Raw genomic sequence first — 20,781 nt, forward strand, 5'->3', positions numbered from 1 at the left:
CACGCAAACTGGATGACGGAGCTGAAGTGCTGACAATGGTGTGAACACGACTGCAGGATGACGACGGTCTGACAATGGCTTCATGAAAACGACTGCAGGACGACGATGACTACAGTATGAGGAAAGTGCGACAACGATGGGTGTATGACGAGGAAGGTATCACAATGGATACACGATGGTGTCTGCATGATGACGATGCAATTACGGCACCAACATGACAATGGTATGAGGACAATGGCTTGACGACGAATGTATGACGGCGATAGCATGTCTATGACTTTATGATGAACAGTGTCTGATAACGACGGCCTGGCGAGTTGGATGACGAAGGTGGAGTGATGACAAAATCGAATAACCGCGGTGGCATTCGACGGTGGTATGAAAATCAATGCATCACGACTGTATGGTGACGATGGTATAACTACGATGCCGTGACGAGCTTTGGATGACAAAGTTAGAATGTCGACGATGCACCGAACACGATCACATCACCCCCACCCCCAAGCTAGCCTTCCAATCTATTAGACAATTGGAGCCATTAGGCCGGTGTAGAAAGCATGACGACGAAGGCACAGCGATAGTAAGATAATGAAGCTCGAATGACGATGATGGAACGTGCACCGCGGCGTCAGGACCTCCAATACGTACATAGCATCCCAAGCTCGTAGATAACTAGGTATTGTTTAAGCGCAGAATTTACAACCACCAAGGGACACCAACGGGACAGGCACTAACTTCCAACCTACGTTTAATGGAAGATGTCGTAAATATTTACACAAAAACAGACAAGAAGAAGCGGAAAAGACAAGAATGAACATGCCTAATCATTTGATCGCATCGTCTAGCATGTGTACGTAAATAACAGTTGTCACCAACTGCCCTCAGGAAAATATATTTCTTTGGCAGATAACGAAAGAGGCGTTGAGCTGACGCACTCATAATAATCGCTACTCATATTGTTGACTGATTGTTGTCTCTAAACAATACTGCAGTGTTGTCAAGACATGGCTTGCACTTACAGTCTTGGCAACGTAATGCCAGGTGTTCCTGTCCTCTTTTTTTCACCTTTCTGTCGAGGTCCCTTAACCACTCGTTTGGCATTGTTCCATCTGCCCTACGTTTGTTTTCCACACGATAGACGACACCTTCGGCATATGTGACAAGTTCTTCCTTGTGCTTTATTTTGCACTCCTTCTCTTGGCTTTTCACCGATGATGTAATACTGCCCAATTACTTAATTTGTCCGGGCTTACATGAAGACTTTAGCGCCTGCATTTCACACCTGCGGATGTCGGTATTTATTCGCGCCAAAGGGAATCGCACTGCAATATGCCGGTAGCCTAGGGCACTGATTTTTGCCAGGGCACGTTACGACAAGACAGTGTGTGCGTATATTAGGTAGAAGGCAGTGAAGGTCACCTAACGCTTGTTATTTAGTAACAGTGTGTTTAGATTGCTAACTATATAGGGCATTTATGGCATGGTCCTGCAGCTCGTATTAGCAAATAAGAAACGTAGCGCCCTGCTCGGGCCCAAGATATTCATGGATGCGGTGCCGTATTGGCTTTCCTGCTCAAGCTTTTCCTAATGTACATAATTACTACAATCGTCAGATCCATGTGACAAATAAACAAATAAACAATTAAAAAACAAGTAATAAAGATATGTGAGGAATAGTCACCCTACACTGTACAAAAAGCCACAACGTGTTGTTTAAATGTTACCGCTTTCTCATTCATCAAGAATCAGGGAAAAGTTCACTCTGGCATATGCATCGCTTTTTTTGCCATTTGGATACTGCGCAGGGAACTTGGGTCATGACATCTACAACGACTGTGTGACGAAGCACTTGTTTTGAGCAGATGCGTTCGCTAGACTGTAAGAGAGAGCACTGCTTAGTACTTCCTTAAAAGGAAAGCGGCCTGTCAATAGATAAGACAGTTTGGATAATATTTGGCTTCGTTTAGATGGGCGTGCATTTCTCTTAAACCTCAGAGGAAAGTAACCGGCATCAATAGTAAGCAATGTGCGTTACGAGCATGTACAATGCGGGTGCATGTCGTTCAATAACAGTTCTAGTGCTCGCACTTCTCTGCATAAGAGTGAGTGCCAATTCTAGTTACCGTGAAACAGATGCAAGAAAGGTATTTACGCTTTGCTTTCTTGGTACCGCATCCCACTTGCGTTGTCGAAATGTGCTCTTTGATACAACCTAAGCCCGTGCTGGCGACATGTTAGCTAATTTTCGTTGCATCATTCTTTCATGTGCGAAAGCGGTTAAACCGAATCGCAGTCGAGTCAACATCCCATGAAACTGTTGCAGTTGGCTCACTCGCTGCGTTGGTTTTGTGACCAGGGCGTTCTGTTGCCGAGCACGAGGTCGCAAATTCTATTCGTGTGTACGGCGACGGCGATTCAATACGGCCGTTATGCTGAAAAATTCGTGCGCGTAGATTTCGGTGCACGTTAAAGAACCACGTGCGGCCTAAACTAATCTGTAGCACAACACTATGGCGTCTCTCATAGCCCACTGTGCAGTTTCAGGATCGTAAACCATACAATTTAAGTCTATTGTTTCTTCGAAAAAGCAACAAGTAGTTCATGGCCTGGGGATTCTCTCGAGTGTAAAGAGAAGTGCTCTAGATCTTTATATTCAGGAGCTTTGCAGTAATTAGAGTAAGTTTGTACTTTACCAAGCTCCTTAAACATTTTCTGCCAGTACTGATAGTAAGCTAATGTACAATTTTGCGTATGCTTTCTCTATTTCTACTTGTGCAATAATGTATCGTGCTGAAGTACGACTAATTTGCTTTCTTTGCTTAGTCAGTGGCAAACGCTACAAGCGAATATTAAAATATTCGGTGCGTCCCTTGTCAATTAGTATTAACCTAGAAAAATATTTCAATAAATTAAGATCTAATACATCGATGTAATAAATTTTTCTTGGCACTGCAGAAACCACTCTTTGCGGGTGTTGCGAAATGCGTTTTTTTTCACACTTTAATTCTTATTATTATTTAAGTTTCTTTAAAAATAATACGAAATAGCAACCAATGTGATAAAAGTTTGTCAACAATGCGCGCTCTAGGGTGGAGCATAAACGTTCGCGAAGGATAGTGGTCATCAACGAACTATGCGAAAACAAATTAAGCGACATCATTTCATTTCCTTTATTATAACCTGAAAACCCCAAAGGTACTACATAGAGGAGTGGGGTAAAAAAAGTAAAAAGGTAACAAAACAATAAAGGACGGCAGCAAATCACGTAGTGATAGTGATGTGAAGTACGAAGTGACGGTGTAGCAGGGAAGAAGTTTGGGCGTGTTGGTGGGATACATTCAGACTAGGATACATAGCGCAAACATTTTGACACAGGGACAAGCAGAACACAGGACGACCGCTCATGGCCGTGCGAAATGGTGCGTGGTCTCAATGGCAAACATCGCGCCGGGAATGTGCTCCCATTCTTGACAGGTCCTGGGACTCGTGACAAACCCTAGTGCAACACTGCAAACCTCCAATTTTGTGATGATGATCAACGCGAGGAGATATATGGGTTGGATATGAAATAAGATTTTCGGGCACATATGAATTCTGGAAGTGTATTTTACGAAACCGAGTTGCGGAAGCATTTACGACGATAAGAAAACCGTGGAAGTTGCAGTACGTTTTTCACAGAAGATATGCTTTCCGTACCGTTATAATTGCTTAAGATGAAGCTGGAGGCACTATTTTGAACACATTCGAGAGACTGCGTTGGTGTTTCAGCATACGGGTCCCAAATTGATAAAGTGTATTTCATTTGGCGTCTAATTAACGTCTTCTACAAAATTAACTTTAATAATGAGGGAGGCGTACAGAAGTTTCGACGGATATAACCTAACATGCGATTACCTTTATTGATAACACTGTCGATCTGTAAAGACCAGGAATGTGTAGACGTTAAATGAAAACCTTGGCATCTGTAAGACGTAACAGCTTCCATGGTAGTACTAAGCAACCTTCAAGTAAAAGCAAGCAATAATTACAACTCATTACGAACTACCTTTACTTCATTAGAAAGGGGGCATGAAGTTTCTAAAAGCGCAGCCCCTAAATTATTCGTAATAAACGACAATATATTAAGAGATGCACATTACAAACCAATTATAATGTTATATGGCGCTGATCTGAATACTGGAAACACATGAGCGGGAACGCTTCAGATTTTAAGCAGTGTTGCAAATACGGTCGTATAAATTTCGCTGAAGCTGGATCCGAAAAATTCATAGATGAAGATTATATATATATATATATATATATATATATATATATATATATATATATATATATATATATATATATATATATATATATATATATATATATATATATATATATATATCATTGCCGTTCCACGGCCAACTGTCCCAACCTTGGCGCTCGACCATCAGAGATTTCTTTGAAAAAATTAGAGGACTATCTATTTAAAGCAAGAAGACTTTCTGTAAAACATTTCTGCGAAAAAACATTTTTCAGCGCCGCTAGAAACATGTGGTTTTTTAGAAAGTATGAGCCGTAAAACGCATTGTTAAAAAATTTTCACTCCTTAAATTAGGCGAGCACATGATTTTCCCTTGAGAATGAAGATAGGCTATTCGATCTAAAAAAGGTGTTACTGATCTTTACGTTTCCGTGCGTTTTTTATACGGCCACTAAATATGGAACATTTGGGGCATATTATAATTTTTTTTTGCAGAATGATAACTTTTACCGAAAGGTTATATTTCAAGGTAACTAATTCCCAGCAAGTTGTACTGTAAGCGAAAAATGATTTGGGACGCATATAACGTGAAATGGCTTGTACAGCTGGCGACAAAGTTACAAAAAAGTTAGTCTTAGCATACGTTTAGTCGCAAATTTAGCATGAAGTAGTTCGGGCTAAAAATACGCTAAATAGTGTATTTATTAGAAAAATCCCCTGCCTACAAACTGAGAACCATTTATCAAGTTATTTTATGTGGTAAGCAAGAAAAAAATTGAATTTGTGTTATACCGGTCTCTGTGCTTGCGCGCGTTTTTCCTTCGTAGGAAAGCGTCCTAGCGGTAAGTAGAACTTGCGGAGACGCAAAATTTCCTGAGTAGATGGAGGAAGATCTAGACAAGACAATCGGCTCCTCAAGTTTTTACTTGAGTGGTTCAATTAGAAATTATTAGCGTAGCCAATAAAAAACGCGAGCCCCAATAGAGTGAATTTAACCGGATGTCGCCGTACACCGACGACCTGCATAGTTTCGTCACGCGGCATCGGAAAATTACACCGGCGAGTACAGAGTGCACAGTAAGATTTAGAAATGGGCGAAAACTTTGAAAATAAGAAAACAATCTGTTTCTTTATTACGGCAAATATGTAGCAAATATCAGCCAATACAATCGTATATTAGCGACCATTTTGGCAATGATGTTAGAGTAGTGATTTCGACTCGTCATTAAAGGTTTTGGCATGCTTATGTTCAAGCTACTGCATTTAAAAAGATTATCAAAAGAAATAAATACGTTTAGTTGCTCGCCCTCTCTGTCTTTCTTGTAGTTAGATGTTAAATTCAGACGGAATGAGGCAGTCCGCTGACCTTTATGAAGCGCAGGATTTAACATCCAGTCTTCGATAATTGAAGAAAGCAATGGGAAGGCTCGTTCGAGCTATCGACTATAAAAATGTTGCACATCGAATCAGCCGTTCTGCAGCACGCCGGAGCAGTTGGGCGCGAAGTTTGAGCTTGCATTGTTACGAACCGCTGGAAATGTGTGGGGCCGACGCGCGTCAAAACAAAGATTACTAAACCTTTGTAGGAGTTTTAGTGAAGCAAACGCGCTCCTGTTTTTTTTTTCCGTGGCACGTTGAAAAAGATGACGAAGACCGGCGCCATGATTGCTTTATTGTATATGTTGCTGGCTGAGAGAGAGAGAAAATCAACTTTTACTGAGCCCTTAATAATGGTTGGTGCGTGCTGGCACCATATGGGGTGGAACCTTCTTCTCAGGTCCCATATGCGTACAGCAGTTCCTGGCCCCTAGCCGCCAGCGGGAGCTGGGTCGGTAGGTCGGGGCTGGACAACAAGGTCTTCCATCGCTCGGGGGGGTTGGGGCTGGGGATGGTGGGGGGTATCGATGGTGGGGTGTTCCTGAGCTTAGTGCACTTTGCAAGAATGTGAGGTAGAGTGCCTTCCGATCGTCTGCAAAATCGGCATGAACTGTCATGCTCTGCTGGGAACATCTTGTGCAAGAGCATGGGATGCGCTAGCAACCCCGCTTGCGCGCGTCGCACAATCGTTTGCTGCCTTCGGCTTAGTTACGGATGCGGACGGGGAAGCCTATATCTGCCGCCTCTGTATATTTGGGTTATGTCTTTGTAATTTGTCACGGAGTGCGGTAGCTCTGGCTCGTCCTCGGCCCGGATTGAAAGTTCTCTGGCATAATGGTCGGCGACTGCGTTGCCTTCCATGTACGAGTGAGCCGGGACCCACACGAGCTCAATGGCCCGTCCGGGTGATATGCGTGTAGTGAGGATCGCTAGTGTCGCGGGAGAGATGTTACCTTTGCGATAGCTTGCGTAGGCGGTCTTCTTGCAGCAATGTTCAGAATAAGTTAAGAATGACGTCTCTTATGCATTAACAGGCCACAATAACTGCTTTAAATAAAAGGAGGCAAATTTGAACTGCAAATATTTCCGGTACTTACAGCGACAATGTATTTCTGTAGTGAGGCTAGCAAAACATCAGAGATTTGAGGGTGGCTGACACTCACCCACACAGGCCCAACAGAACTTACAAGCTTACATACACACCACATTCCAAAGTCAGCATTTTTCGCGAACAAGATGTGCTGCGAAAAGCACATCGGCGGAAAAATCTTCTCACTTTTCAGAGACCGAGAGCAGCAGCGAAAGCTTCGTGAGCGTGGTTGCTATGGGCAATGTTGACATTTTGCGTACCCGTCCCAGCACTCCTTTGCGAAAAAGACCACGTGACTTCCACCATACTCTCTCCAATACGTTCGTGTTGGTCGGGGGCTGTCCTGGGTTTCCTTCCTCCATGTCGGATGCAATAAACGTGTGCGAAATCAATAGCATGCGTTCTATATTCCTGCGATCCGACATATGAAAGAATGAGTGCGACCACTCTAAACACGCATATACAAAAATACTATTAAGCACAACCGCGAAGAAAAGTATCTGATGCCTTTCTTATTCTATAACTCAAAAGTGGCACAGTCAAAACTGTAATCCTCTAAGCAGATCTGGATGAGAATTTCCACGCTTCAGCATATATAGTCTGACTTCTCTGTCAGATATCACCAGTAAAAGTTCAGATGTTTCGGTAGACTCAGTACAGAAATACATTGTAGTAGTCAGTACCGGAAATATTTGCACTTGAAATCTCCCTCCTTTTATTTAAAGCAGTTATTGTGGCCTGGTAATGCATAAGAGACGTCATTCTTAACTTTTTCTCAACATTGCTGCAAGAAGACCACAAGGGGAAGTGCAAGCATTGAAATATAATAGGTATTGTGTGAAAAAATATAATGCATTTGAAGAGCATAGCAGCGCGTTTCAGGATTTTAGTCGCAACCTTTTTACAGTCGATAACTCGAACGAGCCTTCCCATTCCTTTTTTCAGTTACCGAAGATGAGATGTTAAATCATGCGCTTCACAAAGGTCTGCGGACTGCCTCATTTGGTCTGAATTTAGCAATTACCTACACGAAAGACAGAGAGGGCGAGCAACTAAACATATTTATTTCTTTCCATCATCTTTTTAAATGCAGTAATTTGAAGTTAAGCATGCTAAAACATTTAATGACAAGTCGACATCACACCTCCAACATGATTTTTAACATGGTCGCTAAAACACGATTGTTTTGGCTGATATTTGCTACATAATTGCTGTAATAAAGCAACAGATTATTTTCTTATTCTGAAAGTTTTCGCCCATTTCTAAATCTTAGTATGCACTCTGTACTCACCGGCGTGACTTTCCGATGCCGCGTGACGACGCTATGCAGGCCGTCGGTGTACGGCGACATCCGGTTAAATGCGCTCTATTGGGTCTCGCGTTTTTTTATTGGCTAGGCTTATATTTTCTAACAAATCACTCAAGTAATAACTTGAGGAGCTTATTAGTTTGTCTAGATGTCCCTCCATCGAATCAGGAAATTTAGTGTCCGCGTAAGTTCTACTTACCGCTAGGACTCTTTCCTACGAAGGGAAAACACGCGCAAGCACAGAGACCGGTATAACACAAATTAAAAATATTTTTCTTTCTTAAAACAATAAGTAATTTGATAAAAGTCTCTCAATTTGTACACAAGGGATGTTTCTAATGAGTACACTATTTAGCGTATTTTTACCCGGAACACCTGAATGCTAAATTTGCGACTAAACATAGGCTAAAACTAACTTTTTTGCAACTTTGTCGCCAGCTGTACAGGCCCCCCATTTCACATTACATTCGTCCCAAATTATTTTTCGCTTACAGTGCAACTTGCTGCGAAGTAGTTACTGTGAAATATAGCCTTTCTGTAAAAGTTATCTTTCTGCAAAAGAATACCAATGCGCACCAAATTTTGCATATTTAGTGCAGTATAAAAAACTCACGGAAACGCAAAGATCAATAACACCTTTTTTAAGTGATAAGCATATCCTCATTTTCAAGGGAAAATGGTGTGCTCGCCTAATTTAAGAAGCGAAAATTTTTTCACAAAACGTTTTACAACTCATACTTTCGAGGTTTCTAAAAAGCTTCACATGTTCCTAGATGTGCTGAATTTTTTTTTCAAAAAAAAATGTGTTACAGAAAGACTTCTTGCTTTAAATAGAGAGTCCTCAATTTTTTTTAAAGAACGCGCTGATGGTCGAGCGACAAGGTTGAGACAGTTGGCGTGCAATGACTCATATAAACACACACACACACATATATATATCTATATATATATAGATACGAGGGAAAAAGGAAACCAAGGAGTGAGATTTTTTTTAGTATTGACCAAATAATGTCAACACACACATGATGCCAACGAAAGCATCGGTGAAATTACCTGTGGCTGAAATTTCAATGTAGGAAATAATGAAGGAAAGGGAAACCAAAGCACTCAACAAGATAGCTCCTCGCCGGTTGAAGCCGCAACCACCATTTGCGCATTGCGCTTGGCGTCGTCGGGTAGCATGCGCGGGTTTAATAGCCGCGTGCCTGCTGCCCTAAGATCACGTGTTACTTGATCTTAAACATGACGTTACGTAATCTGTGATTCACGTGATTCTACGTCACTGGAGGTGATTGAGCTCAAGAGGGGGGAACTTTGACGAAGGTGGTGCGATATGTTTAAAGAGGGAAAGGGCCGCGACTTAAGACTGGACGTGATGAAGGGGTGGACAGTACGAGCAGTTAGTTACCGCTCGTCCTGTCTACTCCTTCGTCACATCCGGTCTGAAGTCTCGGTTCTTTTCCTCTTTGAGATGATTGAGCTATCGTCTCTCTGAAAGAGAATAGAAGCGGCAGAAAATGCTGCTCGTGCAAAAAATACTGGAATGTTATCAAGAGATAAATAGAAGAAAAAAGAAAGCGATGGAAGAAAAGAAAAAAATCAAAGCACCAAGCAACCCAATGAAAAATAATTAGGTTATGTTACCTATAGCTTTAAGTTGAGCACGGCGAATAGATTGTAAAGCTCCCTCGGAAACCTTCATACCTATTGGTAGCAATGTCTTGAACTTATGGGTCAGGTATAAGTCTTTGTATTTTCTGTCTCGCCTAGAACCAAAACTTCACTGTAGAGCGCAAGTTCATCAAGGCTATCACCTAGTTGGCTGAAATACTCGAAGATGGCTCCATAAAGATTTGCACATGTGCATGGCTTCCCAGTATTGTAAGGACACAAAAATATTGTAATCAAACCAGCGGACAAAGGCAGCAGTATCGTAATCTGTCCTATTGAAAAATACAACAGTCAGGCCACCAAGCAACTGAGCACCCACACCCATTACAGAAAGCCCGAATCTAAGCCAACTTCAGACAACAGCAATCTTTTTGAAAGCATAATAGGGCAGCCCCTGTTCAGCAAACAAATCACGCAAACTGAATATGGCGTCATGATGCCCAAGAACACAGAAGCAGACCGCGTATATCTTCCTCAAATGGGTAAGGTTCCCGTAGAATAAATAGTTACAGCCGAAATCCCAGGTCGGCTATAATGTGTAATAACAATATAACTACCGACTCACTACCTAAATTAATAGATCGCCACCTGAGAAACATCTTCCCCGCCTTGCCATCTTTTTTCAAGACATGGCCCACAAGTTTCCTATATCTACGACATCATCGCCAAACAAATCCTTTCCGACCACGCTATTCTAGCCAGTTTAGGTCTTTCTGCCCTTTCCAATAACATACGCGTGAGTGAAGGGAGCGATGCCGTATCGAAATCCCTCTCAGTCAATCCCCGAGCCCACGCTGATTCACTTTACCTGTCGCTTCTTATTTTAGTTCTCACGCTCAACTATTTCGAATTCGATTGTATGCACGATTGTATGCACTTCGTGGAAATTTTCGGCACTAGCATGGGAACACCATTTACTCTTATGTACGCCAACATTTTCATGGGACAGCTTGAAGGATACCTAATCAAATCATGTCCTGTATAACCCCAGACCTGTGTGCGTTACATTGACAATGTATATATATATATATATATATATATATATATATATATATATATGTACATTGAGAGAACACAGCACAATCGCTTTCACTTACCTAATTAGCCTTTTCAACCACTTTCACCCAAGCGCATATTTACTACTCACCACTCTGCTTGTCAAATCAACTTCCTCGACACGACGGTCTACTTAGAAAATGGAAGAACTCAGAACTACGCCTTACCGGAAGCTTACGGATAGCCAGCAATATTTAGACTACTCCAACCGTCACCCGCAACACTGCAAGGAAGGAATTTTCGGTAGACAACAATTGAAACAAACAAGACACTGCAGCGTAGCCAACGATTCTATCCGCCACTTCATGACCTTAAAGCAGCGCTAGCAGAAAGAAACTATCCACTAGTTTCTTTTGACAGAGTTTATTTCATCGCTTCTAGATTGGAGAGGCAGTCAGAATTAGCTAACAGCCTACACCATAATCTGAGACACCGCCAGCCTTTACAGGAAAATATTATAATGCCCTCCCGAACATAAACAAAATCTTACGAAAATGCCACACAATGTTACCAACCAGCGTCTCCAAAAGCGTTCACGGATGTGCTAAGCGTTAGCTACCGCCGGAAGAGAAACATTAAAGATATGTTAGTGCACGCAAAAGTCAGCCAAGATCACTTTCCTGTAATAAAAGCACGTTGTCCCCCCAGGTGCAAACCTGTTGGTGCCTTCAAAGTGACATTAAAGTTAAAATCACCGCAAATAGTTTATACACACGGAGTGAGAAGTAGCTTTTTTTTATAATTGGTTACCACGCTAAGCTGATGTGTATTCTTGTTTGCTGCGATCTGCGCACGTTCTATTTGCCTATATATGCCCACGGGCTGCTGTGAATGAAACAGTTGAAAGTTACCGCCCGTGCTGTTTATATGTTCTCTCCCTCTGTCCCCGTCTTTATTTGCGGTCAATATGATATGCAGTAAATACCAAGTAGGCCAAAGTGAAGTTCTGAAGGATACGCAGATTTATAGAGCACCTTCAGAAAACACCAATGGAGTTGTTTCGTTGACGATGCATCTCACGTAGTCCTTTCTTCCGAGTTGCAAAGAAATCGAGCGAAATTTGAAAAAAAGCCACGTAACGGAGTGCTTGCGCGGTGAAATTGCGCTGCTCTAAGCGTGTGTTCGGGGAACAGGGTCGGCTGCATCGTGATGGCGACGAGGAAGCGGCAGGGCGTTCTCTAGCTCATCGGCAGCAGCATGGATTTTCGCCGTCATCCGACGGGAGCCCACATTGTTCACCCAACGCACGCTTGAGAGCAGCATGATACCACTGCGGAAGCGCTCCGTCACGTTACGTTTTTTTTTTCATTCTTTTGAGTTTCTGGTATGATCTAACATTTGGCGAGTACATCGCCAATATTCTATGCGTGAAGCCGCTATACCCGCCCATTATCCTTTACAGGTGCTACATCCTCCACATAAGTACTGGCTTTTGAGGCGAAGCCCTGATGCGAACACTACCTTTACGACATCGAAGCCCTGCGTTCAGTTAGAATACATCGAGATCAATGAGACATCTGACTTAGCTACGCTGGATGCTCGCAAGAGCAGCAAAGATGAATGGTGTCAGAATTATTGTGTCCCTTTTTAACAAATTTTTCCATCACCTTCAAAAGAGGAATAGTATATATTTACATAGACACATGAAATAGGACAACTAACGAAGTACCATTACAACTAACGAATTGCTGAGACCAGTACTGGAACTTAATTACAAAGCCTTGCACAGAAGTCCTCAGCGAACTTATTTTTCCTAAATGACAGAAGCCAAAGTAAAAAAAAGGAAATAGTGCCCTAAATATCTATTGCGTAGCTTAGGTCCCATAAAATAAAATACTATTTCAATGTTTAGCAGTACCGTACCGAAGTTTAGCAATATTAAAGCAATTTTACTTACAGCATATGTACCCTTAACACTGTCGATCGTTCATGAAACTAGAGGTTTCTCCCGATGCTATTGGGAGCCATGAACTGAGTAAGGGCATATAGTAACAAGAGTGCTTAGCACTGACATGGATTGAAAATCTGGTCAGCTTAACATGCATATTTTCATCCATCTCTACAATAATGCTCTGAGAAGAACGCAGTTCTACAACGGGTATGAATGTACAACCGCATAAGGTTTAATAATTTAATAGACAACCTAGCAAGTGGCAACTATTTCATTGTCGTCTGGCGCTGCTGTTATGTTTTTGCACTTCATTCTAACAATATTCAATGCTGTGAATAAAATCATAGCGTGCAATCTTTATTAGCTACTTATCAACATTGCAATATTTTAGAAGTTTAAAGAGGAAATAAGCTGCAGACCGGATGCCTCGCTTCGGCGACACTGTAGTACAGTTTATATATCTTATACCGAGTAGTAAAATGTGTTCTCAAAATGGCCATTAGCAGAGAGAAGGATCATTCAATATTGTCATAACGGAAGAATAATATCAAATTTTTGAAGGCCCGTTAGGATACACTGTCTCGTAATCTAAGACAGGGCATTGGAAGACTTTTTATATAAGTCTCCCAGAAATGACGTATTTCTGTTTTCTTTATAATGACATTATATAAAATTAACACTTCGGTAATTTTGAGGCTGATTAGGCCAACACGTGCATAAGAAACCAAGAGATACATTGCATCAATGTCATAGTCCTCAGCTATGAAGTGCTTTCAAATGACGGAAAGGGCTTTGAATAATACAAATGCCAGAACTCGAGGCCATAGCTCGGTCGAAGCATAGAACTTTTCAAGAACACCAAGGAAGGGCCTACGCATGTTGCACTGTTACCATATACGTTCAGAAGAAAATCATATATCGTGGTTACAAGTGTTTTCAAGCTACAGTATATGTTTGTATTAAGGCTGGTTATTGTTATGTGGCTGTGTAGAACAACGTTGATAGGGAACTACTGTGCGTAGAAATGACGGGAGGTATCTCAGAAAGCGGGAAGTGAAAAATGACCTTATTCTATTCAGCAGCGCAGGAGCTGACACTTAAAAGCGCTTCAGAATTCATCCATCCAAATTTAAAGGTGAATACCAAACTTAAATGCACGACGCACCATGTTCCTCAGCCTGAATAATGAATCATTCGTCCTGCATCTCGGACACCTCTAAAAATACTTTAATGCTTATATCGAAGCCGAGAAGAGACAATAGTAGTGAGAACTATTCGAGGCCTAACCTGTTCATGAACTGTGAGCGCAACAAGAGACAAAAACGAATAAGAGAGAATCGCAAGCGATGTCTACGAACTGAAGCTCTATTTAAAACGCATGGCCAATATACACAAAGCGTATTTCACCCAAGCTGAAAAAAAAAACAGTACACCTTGTACAACAGCAGCACCAAGTTCATGAGTGATTAAAACTGATTGAGCGTAAGTCAGCCATCCATCACTTGAGCACAGGATGAACTCAACCTTTAAAATAAATTGATGTGGACGCGCAATGTGCGTGGTTTTTGGTGTACAAGGTGCCAATTTTTTCACTGGTTTTACTACTTTGGTGGCCTCAGTGGTATGGTGTTCGGCTGCTCAGCACAAGGTCGCGGGATGGAATGCGGCCATGGCGACCGCATTTCGATCGGGGTGAAATGCAAAAGCACCCGTGTACTTAGATTTAGGTGCACGTTAAAGAACCCCAGGTGGTCGAAATTTCCCGAGTGATCCACTACGGCGTGCCACATAATCAGAAAGTGGTTTTGGCACGTTAAACCCCATAATTTTAACTACTTTTTTGGCAACCACGTTGCATATATTGCCCATGTGTTTGCATTCAACCTTGAGTTCACTGACATTGCTTGTGATCGTCTCTTCTCTTCCCTGTTTGTCGCTGTACTCACACATCATGAAGAGGCAAGATAGTGACACATGTGCTTTTTTATAGGGTGATTGCGTTGCATCCTCTAACATGTTAACACTCAGCGCAGGACGCGCCTGCATGTATTGAAATCTTCTGGAATGTTATCGATAGTTCTATCCACTGTCTATTGTCACCGAAGCTTCTGTATTCTGATTTCCAGTACGCGAGACGCGAATGGTCTATAACTTTCCGGAAGACACGTAGGCACCAGTGATTACTCTGGCACCTTTGATGACTCACGTATAAAAGACGACGTGCTTGACCCGGTGATCAGAATTTCGATGGTCGCTGACCGTGGTCTCCGCTATTGTTGTATTTTAGGTGTAACTCGATTTTGTGGGCACAAGTTCGCCCCATAAAAGGTATATTCGTCATACACATTATTACCGCAGTATTATTCACCATGACTACTATGTGACAATAGCGTGATCCTGGGAAGAAATCTTGAAGCAAGTGAAAATTCTAGTGACGCATACGTCACACAGACTCATATTAAAAATCAACCTTTAGCAAATTTCATCGAAAGTACAAAATAAATAAACAATGTTTCCGGCAGCATAGACATAAAATGTTGCTAACCGCTGGAATGTACAGGCAATTATGCGATTTTAAGTGCCTATACCAGGAACTGATTATGAGACGCGCCGTAGCAGGGGACTCCGGAATACTTTTGACCATCTGGAATTCTTGAACTTACGCCTAAATATAAGTACACGGGAGTTTCTGCATATCGCCCCCATCGAAATTCGTCCGCCGCGACCAGGATTCGATCCCGCGGCCTCGTGCTTAGCAGCCCTGTTGCGGAATGAAGACTCCAGCCCTAGCCCACGCACTCCATCTTTTTATTCTATCAGTCGGGCGCTTTTTCTTCTTCCTTCCCTTCTCCTCCACGTCGCTATGTGTCGGCAATGATGTTCAACATATTCCCTAGTGGCCAAGGTGATCACTCGGCAGCTGGTTTTTGGTTGCTTGCTTCGAGAGCGTACAACTTCTGAACGGGCCTCTTGGTCGCCTGTCTAAAAGCTACTCGAAATGCACAAACGCGTGCAATGCGGTCTTTTCCTGGGTACACTGACAGAACTGTGCCGTTTTCATAGCAGCGGACGTGCGCCGTCGTCACGCAGAACCACGACGTCACCTTAGTGTACCCGAGGTAGTTCACGAAGGGGACTGTAGTGCGCAGCAAAGCAAGAGCAGGGCTGGTATTTTGTAGCGATGCCTTTTCCGAGTCTATGCTTTATCACGCTTTTCGCGCTTGACCAGTGGTCAGGGCGACGGTCTGCCCGCATTATCAACGGGATCGGACGGCCGCGTGTGGTGGATCATAATAGCATAGAATAAGGCATAAAGCATTGCTACAAAATAGCGGCCCAGGTACGGCCGCTTCCATCGTATATATTGCTCCGCTGTGAGACGATCACGATAGCGCATGCGGCGGAGCAGATCTCAGCTTGTCGATGACGTCCAATCAGAGCTGCCGGCTTCTTGTGGAACGCTTACGAACGTCTTTCGAGCAAGAAGTGCAACGGAGTAAGTAGTTGCAGTTCATCCGGGTTGCTGTTGAGATAAGTGAGAGGTGTGCTGTTTATAACCGCGTCAACCTCGCAGAGAACTGCAGAGAAGGCCTTGGAGTTGGCACTGTCATTTCAAATATCAAGCACCCCATTTTTTATAGTATCGCTCGTGCCCTGTTTCTACTTCTCCTCTCCGTCGCCACCCGTCCGCAATGATCTTCAACAAGCCCAACACCACAGCCCCTAAGCAACCACGGCGGGTCGCAAGAATCTGGTTTATTACATAAAGAGATACTAAAGGCAAATAATAAGTCGACGTGGACGGTTTAAATATAATTCCAAAACCTCGCAACGCTTCTTTTGTGCCAAGAAACGACATAGTTCACGAGAATATAGCCTCTCAAGAGCCCGAGACCCTTTTTCGAATTTCAGATCACCCGCCACACAACCGTGGGAGGGTTGACGTTGCATACGCCATCACCACTCTTTGCTGCCTTCGGTGAGTAAAACGGCGCCCGACACACGGTGTCACCGAGCCAAGACATAACGGTGCATTCGGCGCTGCAGCTCCTTTTTCGTCGAGTGTAGTCGACCGTTCTGGAAACCGGAAACATCACGTGGAAGTTCAATTCTCTGCTACTTGCAGTTTGTAAGAGTTTGGCGAGCCAGGAAAACCAGCGCAGCACTACGCGATAACTAAGCTTGCGAAACGCGAAAGCGTGGGCGGCGCAGAGTCGAGCGAAAACGAAACTTTTCGACCGCCCACGTCATGGTCAAGGTTAATTCCATTCAGTTCTTTTTATAAAAATAAAATATAACCGAAAAGGTAGCATTTTATTTCGTCTTATTCCAGAATACAATAATGTTTCTTTTTTCGCAACGAGTGGTTGTGTACCAGAGGCAGAATTTAACTGAGGAGTGCTTTCTTCATCGGACAAGTGCTCGAATGTGCTCGGGGAGTCTCTAATCATGTCCTGCATTTACCTCAGGTTCTAGATTATTAAGGCACTGTTCGCAATAATATTCACGCCTTAGAGATTCTCCAGCACTAGCCTGTCACTTTAGCTTGACTTAATATTTGCCTTTAATGTCCGTTTAAGTGAACTGATACTTGGCAATTAATGGAATGCGCTGAGAGAAAAACCGGTGGTCTTAGAATTTATAGCTTGGACGTCAGGGCGAAGAACACGTGCCAGCAGTCGAGACTAGATAAAATATAATGAGTTTAAAACTTGCAAGTGTAAAATATATTCCGCTGACGCAGGCTAAATGGAATAAGAAATTCTTTTAGGCGGTCATTAAGCTGATACAGGCATAATCAGGCTGATGTTGTTGATAAGGCAGCAGTTGCACTCTTGAATTCGTAGAACTCGCAGCAGTACACAATCCTCCATCAAAACCCAGTCATAGTTCTACCGACTGATGACTGATGCGGTCCTAATTACCTTCAAGAATATCCCTTTGACTTTGTAGTCGCTGCCACCTGGGCGGACATGCCGTGCAGCGCATGGGCTAGCTATGTGAAAGCTGTTGGGCATGGTTGACCGTTTGTGACCGATTTCGTTGAATGGCGTGATTCGGCCAACCTAACTTGTTCTATTGGATTTGAAATATTCTAGCACACTAGTCTGTTTGACTTTTATCTCTCAAGCCGTGTAATTAGGCAGAACACCGGCGGTCTTATCGTGAAAAGGTAATCCGCCTTTGTCGTAAATTTGATTGCGATAAGTACGAACTCTAATGACTCATTAGTGCATTTGTGTATGTTTACTTTTAACGTTGTCATTGGCTACTTTCTAAGTTTATTACACACAAAGGCAGCGTGAGCCTCAACTTGTGAAAACTAAGCATTCTTCGCGTATGCTTGCTGCAAAAATTGTAATGGATGGATGGATGGGTGGAAAAGTTTTATTATGGTCTATTAGGTCGCGCTAATTTCCGAGCCCGAAGCGGGCCGCTTCCAGGTTGTGACCGAAAGGCCAAGCCTTTCGGCCGCTTAGCGGGTGCGTTGACATGCCCATAGCTGTTCTTCGAGCGTGAGACTGTGTACAGCTGCATTTCACCCCTCTTCAGTATTGTGCTCGCTGCGTAACGTGGAGCAACGACAGTGAATATGACTAAGATCTATGGTGTCCTTACAATTGTCGCATGTTGTAGGTGTCGAGAGCTCCGGATAGATCTTGATTAGAAGCGGGTTCGGATAGCTTTATCTTTGCAGGAGCTTTAACGTAATGGCCTGAGCTCTGTTTAGTTTAGTTTCCGCAGAACAACTACGTCTGTTTAGTTTACTGTGCGCAGAGGGGAAGACCCTGCGGCCTAGGTAGAAGAGCTTGGTTAGCTCTTTGTACGTCAGGAGGTGGTTCCCGCAATCTGGAACCTCAGCATCTTCTTGCCTTGTGGCTGCACGGTTGGCAAGTCCTCGTGAAGCATTGTGGGTAGATTCGTTGAGGTTCGCGGGAGCACCGGTGATTCTCCCATATGAGCTGGAAACCAGATGATGTTGCGGGGTTTGCCACCTTCTCGTCGAGTACTGCCAGGGCTTGTCAAGAGATGTCTCCTTCGGCAACTGATCGGACGGCTGCCCAAGAATCGCTGTGGACGCTGGATGTCTTTCGCTCTAGAAGTGTCATTGCAATGGCTACCTGTTCTGCAATTTCTGGTTGTGCGGTGTACGGGCAAGCTGCGTTGATGACTTCAGCTTTGCAGTTCAAAAGAACCACTGTGATGGCTCGTCTATTTTACATGAAAGCCGCGTCGACGAACGATCTCTCTGGAGCCTGATTTTTAACCTGCTCCAGTAGGGCTTCGCCTCTGGCTTGCCTTCTGCCCAGGTTATGAATGGGGCGAACATTCCTTGGAACAGGCATGACTGCGATATTCTTCCGCGGATCTTCGGGAATTTCTCCATCGTTATTATGTAGCGCTCTAATTAGTATACCGATGCGTTTGATGATGTCTTTTCCTGATGGCGGGATGGAGAGTTTAATGAACTGGGCTCTTTCTTGTGCCTCAGCTATTTCCTCCAGTGTATTGTGCAGCCCTAGTTGCATGAAGCTTAAGGCAGTTAAGGTAATCAAGGTAACCTAAGTGCTACCTTGATCACCTTCCATAAAATTCATTGAGTTTCTCTTTCGGAACGCTGTCACTCGTTCGTGGCTGCTACGTAGGCGAAGTGACATAGCACAAAGGCGTGAACTAGTCTGGCAACGTTGTCTTCTCCAAGCCCATGTGGGCGGTTAGTTACTCTTTTGATGAGCCTGATTGCGTTGCCTGCTTTCTGAGCGATACGTAGAATCAATTGATCATTGGACCTGTTGGCTTCTATCAGCATGCCCAGGACCAGGATGGAGTCGACCCTTGGGATGACGCTTCCGCTCCTGGTATAGAGTGTTATGTCGTTCTCCCCACGAGGACGTCATCCCCTGGGTGTGTGGCCGTGTCTCTTAGGTCGGCATAGTAGGAACTCCGATTTTTTGGTTGAGCATCGGAGTCCCATTGGGATGAAGTACTCTTCATTAAAGTTTACGGCGTCCTATAATATTTGTTTCATCTCGCCGTCGCTGCCTCCGGTACACCATATCACGACGTCATCCGCGTGAATGGTGTATTCTATGCCTTCGATGTCTTCGAGTTTTCTGGAGAGACCTATCATGGAGATATTGAAATGAGTGGGCGAGATGACCGCTCCTTGGGGTGTGCTTCCCCAGCCTTGAGCGTGGCCATCCTTCCACAGAGAAAGGCTTCGAAATATTGATTAAAGTGACTACCCAGACCAATCTTCGAAATTTTGAGTGTAAATGTATGGAGGATATATCAAAGGCGTCCGCCATGTCTAATCCCAGTATTGTTCTCGTGTCGCTATTCTTGTGGCTGATTATTTCATTCTTCAGTGGAAGCATGGCATCTTGCGTAGATAAACCAGGTCTGAAGCCAATCATCGTGTGAGGGTAAACCTCGTGCTCTTCCAGGTACCGAGATAATCGATTTAGTATTGCATGTTCAGCAAATTTTACTGCGCACAATGTGAATGCCATCGGTCGGAGATTCTCGGAGCCCGGGGGCTTGCTAGATTTTGGGATTGAAGTCGTGTGCGCCGTCTTCCATTCGCCAGGAACCTTACCTTTCTTCCACATCTGGTGAACTAATTGTGTCAAGTACTGTATGGAGCAGTCATCGAAATTGCGAAGCATCTTGTTTGGTCCATTGTTGGGACCTGGGGCAGATTTTCCGTTGAGGTCGTGTAAAGCCGTCCTGACCTCTCCTACTGTGAACTCAGCGTCCAAAGTTTGGTTCTTTGTTCCCGTATATTCCAATCGGGAAGGGGGTGGCTGCTGCGTGTCCTCGACAGATAGGTACCTATTCACTATCTGTGCAACACAATATGACTTGGATGCGTCATTCTTTGCCACGTGCAGGATTTTACTTAACGTGTTGCGTTGATTAAATTTCGTGTTGGTCTCATCTATTAGGTGCTTCAGTTGATTCCGGGTTCCTCTTTTTCCCGTTTCGCCATCTACAGAGTTGCAAACCTCATCCCACTGTTGCTTAGAGAGTGTTTTGCAGTGCTCTTCTATCGCTCGATTGGTTTCGGCAATTTTCTTTCTCAACCCACGGTTGAGTCTCTCACCCTTCGATCGGTTGAGTAGGGATTGTATTGCTTCCAG

The 20,781-nt window shown here is 43.5% G+C and overlaps 1 long non-coding RNA gene across 1 annotated transcript in view; it reads left to right on the plus strand.

The window, feature by feature from the left end:
- Positions 1-1,853: 1,853 nt before the first annotated feature.
- The window catches only part of LOC142571188 (uncharacterized), a 58,249-nt gene continuing 39,321 nt past the window's right edge, over positions 1,854-20,781 (plus strand). Inside the window, exons 1-2 of the long non-coding RNA XR_012825791.1 lie at positions 1,854-2,144; positions 12,149-12,309. This is a non-coding gene — a long non-coding RNA (uncharacterized LOC142571188). The remainder of the gene's footprint in view (positions 2,145-12,148; positions 12,310-20,781) is intronic.

Source organism: Dermacentor variabilis, chromosome 2 (genome assembly GCF_050947875.1).
Source record: "Dermacentor variabilis isolate Ectoservices chromosome 2, ASM5094787v1, whole genome shotgun sequence".
NCBI lineage: Eukaryota > Metazoa > Arthropoda > Arachnida > Ixodida > Ixodidae > Dermacentor > Dermacentor variabilis.